Genomic DNA, 4866 nt, shown 5'->3' with positions numbered 1-4866 from the left:
TATATATATATTTTTCTTTCTTAATCTGTTTATTTAAATATCCTCTCATCTCAAGATTTCTCTGCAAACAAAGGGAAGGAAATCGCCGACCTGGTGATGGTGACTAGACGCGAGGGTATTTTTCTGTCCGTGTCGCTTTTTATTCCGATACGGAATGTAGCTTACGGTCTTGTACGCGTGGGTGTCTCTTTATCACGGTAGAAATCTGGCTTTGAGATCTGATCCTACCCGTCATTGTTTGTCTCTCTTCAATCCTTCAGCACGTTTAGTTCTTAAACGTGCTCCTTTAAGCCGGTGGTTTTCAATGTGGAGGCCACCAGGGGGCGCACGGGGGCCCTCAACAATTTGGTGTCAAAAATAAATAAATACAAGATTCTCACTCTCGGACAACCCCCCCCACACACACACACACACACACACACGATCACTTCCTAATGTAATGTAAAGATGAAATAGGTAATTATTAATAAAAAAAAAAGGGGGATATATTCAGAAGTCTGTATTTTTAATGTGTTTTAAAGACATCTTGAAAAAGGGGGGCCTCGGTCAAATGTTAATGCCGTTTGGGGGGCCTTGCGCTGGAAAAGTTTGTGAACCCCTGCTCTAAGCTGTTATTTTAAATAGAATATGTAAGGATCCCAAAGTGTTTGCCAGAAATTACAATGGCGAATATACTACCGGATGGCACATTTAGATTAGATTAGATCGGATTCGGTTCAGCTTTATCGTTGTGCAGAGTAAAAATACAGAGCCAGTGAAATGCAGTAATGTGTGATCATACTATAAACTGTAATGTTTATAGAACAAAAACGGGTTATTCGCGATATTCGCAGGAGCTTTAAACGTTTCAAGATGACCACAGGTTTTCAGCGGGTTTTAGGCCGGGGCGCATGCGCCCATCAGCCGAAGCCGTCTTCGATTCACGTGTGTCGTTCGTGAGTAGATCTAAACTGCGATTTCGCCGATTCCAGCACCACCCCAATTCCAGAAAAGCTGGGACGCTGTGTTAAACCGTAAATAAAAACAGAACGCGACGATTTGCAAATCTCATAAACCCGTATTTTATTCACAATAGTACATGGAAAACATATTAACCGTTTTTAAACTGAGGAAATGTACCATTTCAAGGGGAAAAAACAAGGTCGGTTTGAATTCCATGGCCGCAACGTGTATCAGAAAGGATGGCATGGGGGCAACAAGAGGCTGGAAAAGAAAGCCGCAGCAAAAAAAAAATCATGCACGGCCTGGATAACGGTCTTCCCTTCACAGCTCTACGGCAGGATGGGGTTACAAATTTTATGCTGCGCCAAAAATCGCCGTTTGGGCTCATAATAAACTTCGAACTCGAACTTGATGAGAGAAAAATGCAGCTCGTCGTGTTCTTGAGAAACCGGGAAACTCCTCTGTCCTGTTTGTGTCTTGCTTTTGCTGGAAAACTTACTGAATGTTACAAAGCACTAATAGTGGAGACTCCTTACTGAAAACGTCACAATATATACAATTATCTACATCTTTATTTGTTCGATAATGCTTTTTTTTTTTTTGCCTGTTTGTTATTAGTCTCACGTAATGTGACGCGTCTGTCATGAGAAACGCCTGTGAATTAGCTGTTACTATAGAAACAATTTAATCATCGATTTAATTGCAGTGGTGGCTTGACGGTTGAGGATCTGGGTTACTGATCAGAAGGTCGGGGGTTCAAGCCCCAGCACTGCCAAGCTGCTACTGTTGGGCCCTCGAGCAAGGCCCTTAACCCTCTCTGCTCCAGGGGGCGCTGTATCATGGCTGACCCTGCGCTCTGACCCCAGCTTCCTAACATGCTGGGATATGCGAAGAAAAAGAATTTTACTGTGCTGTAATGTATACGTGATTTAATAAAGACTCATTATCATTAGCTCTAGAGTCCGAGCTGCCGTTCTAGAAAACGAACCGGATTGAAAAGTTCAGTAACGCTGTTCAATATCGTCTCTAGGAATCACGACGTTTGGTGTTCCAGCTTATGCTTGCATTTCTCCAACCTTTTTTCCCCGTCTCGATCTCGAGCAGGATTTAGACGGATTCACCCCCGAGGTATTGATATTATCATCACTCTGTCCTGCTACTTGAGAAAGCTCTCGTCTCTCTCATCGTAGCCTGATGAGCTGAGGATGAGTTGGTGTTGCATCAGTCCTAAGAGATGGAGCTTTCACTGTCTAATCCTTTTCGCAGTCACAAAAGGAATTGACTGAGCATATTTTTGTATGAAAAAAAAACAAAAACGGCTTGGGAAATGAAAAGACGGTTTGTAGATCCTGCAGAGTGTGTACGTAATCGTAACACAAGCAATCAAGTGTCAGACAGGCGCTCTTTTGGAAAAACGCCACTCCTGTGCAATCAGCGCACTTCAAAGAGACGAGGGCCTGGCTGAATTACAATGAGCTCCGTCGTACAAAAGGACCGTCGTCCCTTTGGCATGGCACACCATCGAAACCTTTCCTTTTTTTTGCTCGCCGACTGATGTCCTCATCAGTGTTCGTGAGGAGATGAAATAAAACCGACTAAACTGGATTTGGCCTCGTTCTGACATTCTGCAGGTTTATATAAGATAGACTGAGATGTGATTGGGGGGTGGACAGGGGTGTGTGACATCTGAAGTGCAGTATGGTAATGCCTCTCCTCTCATCCCTTCATTCTCCATGTCCCCTACCCACTCTACTCTCCACCGGTCTCCTTCAGTCCTGGTTTGATTTACAGATTGTTACGGACGGAGAAAACGCTTGCAGCGAGATCGAGTCTGCGATGTACAGATCACTCAAAGAATATCTCTGGGACGGATGAAGTTTTGATGTAACTGTTAAATGTTTTCATGATCAGCAAGCCTTTCACAAACAGATCACAGAGACAGGTGAGTAACCGAAAAACAGTCACCAAGTCTGTGCTAGAATTTAGTAATGGTGGGTTTAAAAATGGTGGGTTTAAAAAAAAAACAAAAACGGGTGAATATCACAACTCGGCTTTCGTAAAGTTTATTATTATATCTATTATTGAGTATCCTATAGTTATGAACCTATTTGACTGGTGATTTGAACAGGGGGTTTTAATCCAAACTCAAAAGCATGGAGCTTATAGTATTGGCACCCTGTCCAGGGTGTACCCAGCCTTGAGCCCGATGCTCCCTGGGATAGGCTTCAGGTTTCCCCGTGACCCTGAAGGACGGATAAGCCGTATAGAAGATGGATGGATGGATGGATGGAGATATATATATATATATAGTCAGTTTGGACCAAATATGTTCTGCTGGTGGAAAGTTCAGGAATAGAAAACTCTATGGTCACAATAAATAGCCTATGTGTTCTTGTACACGTTTAAACGAGGAGCCTAAAACCGTTACCGTTATATTATGTTCACGGAGGCATTTCAAGCAAATCTTTCCGTCATTAATAAGAATTTCTTCTCCAGAACGTTCGAGCTCGATATCTAGTCCGAACGGCTTCACTGGCGGCTACGCTCGCACCTACAAGTGTTCAAGGTGTGTCGTGGAATTGTTTCTACATTATTAAAATCATTTCCGAAGTGGAAATATGTCATGTATGATAACATCTAGAGCAGGGGCGTCCAATCTGATCCGGAAAGGGCCGGTGTGGGTGCAGGTTTTTATTCCAACCGAGCAGGAGAAACACCTGATTCCACCCGTTTAATCAGTTGATCTTGGTTTTCAATAGACTCAGGTGTGGCTTCTGATTGGTTGGAATGAAAACCTGCACCCACACCGGGTCTTTCCGGATAAGATTGGACACCCCTGATCTAGAGCAGTTGTTCCTGCACAATTTATTGGCACAATCACTGGTGTAGTGCACCGGTCCACATCCCTGGTGTATTGGAGTAATCTTGACCGAACGAGCTCAATGACTCGAGATGAGCTGAACAATTGGAGCAACGGTATTGGATCAGGATAAACAAAAACATGCTGGAGCAATGTATCACTGTATACACTTTTTTATATACGATATTTAATATTTGTGTAGTGGCCAAGGGAAAACCCTTCACATGGTGAAATTCTGACCTTTTATACTATATAGAGTCCAATTCAAACATTTCAAGGCTGGTTGCATGCATAAGGGAAAATGGAGAAAATTGCATTTAAAGATTTCTTTCCAACCCCGCCTTGTGCCCGATGCTCCCTGGGATAGGCTCCAGGTTTCCACGTGACCCTGAAAAGGATAAAGCGGTATAGAAGATGGATGGATGGATGGATGGATGGATTTCTTTCCAACTCCTACGCAGGAGCATCACGGACAGTGTCTGATTAACGGCTGAACTAATTACTCACATGTCTATTTTGTTACAGAATGTAGCTTTCCAACAACTTGATCAAAGCGTCCCAGTCGGAATTTCACACTCAGCTAGCGAAGGATTAGGTATCCTTATTTCGACTGACTGTTTTTACCACCATGTCTGTAAAACTGGCTCCGTACCCAACTGGATATTTGCAGAAAGATACATCGTTTGGTGAAATCTATTCATGTTTTCTTAAAGACAACGTGTCGGTGTATGTTCCAGTGGTGCTTGAACGGTTCTGGATTTTAGAATTTTCGATATATCTGCCTCAATTTGACCTAAAACTTCATCAGATTTTCACACGAGTCCTACAAGTAGATAAAGAGAACCCGAATGAGACAAAAATATACTTGGTCATTTATTTATTGAGGAAAATGACCCAATGTTACAGATCTATGAGTGGCAAACGTATGTTTTTATTCAATGGGATGACAATCAGGTGTGAGTGAGCGTCCTGTTTTAGTTAAAGAACAGGGATCTATCAGAGTCTGATCTTCACAACACTGGGAAAGGTTACAAAACCATCTCGGAAGAGTTTGGACTCCACCG

The sequence above is a fragment of the Ictalurus furcatus genome, chromosome 8 (assembly GCF_023375685.1).
Source record: "Ictalurus furcatus strain D&B chromosome 8, Billie_1.0, whole genome shotgun sequence".
Classification (NCBI taxonomy): domain Eukaryota; kingdom Metazoa; phylum Chordata; class Actinopteri; order Siluriformes; family Ictaluridae; genus Ictalurus; species Ictalurus furcatus.
This window is presented reverse-complemented; position numbering follows the sequence as displayed.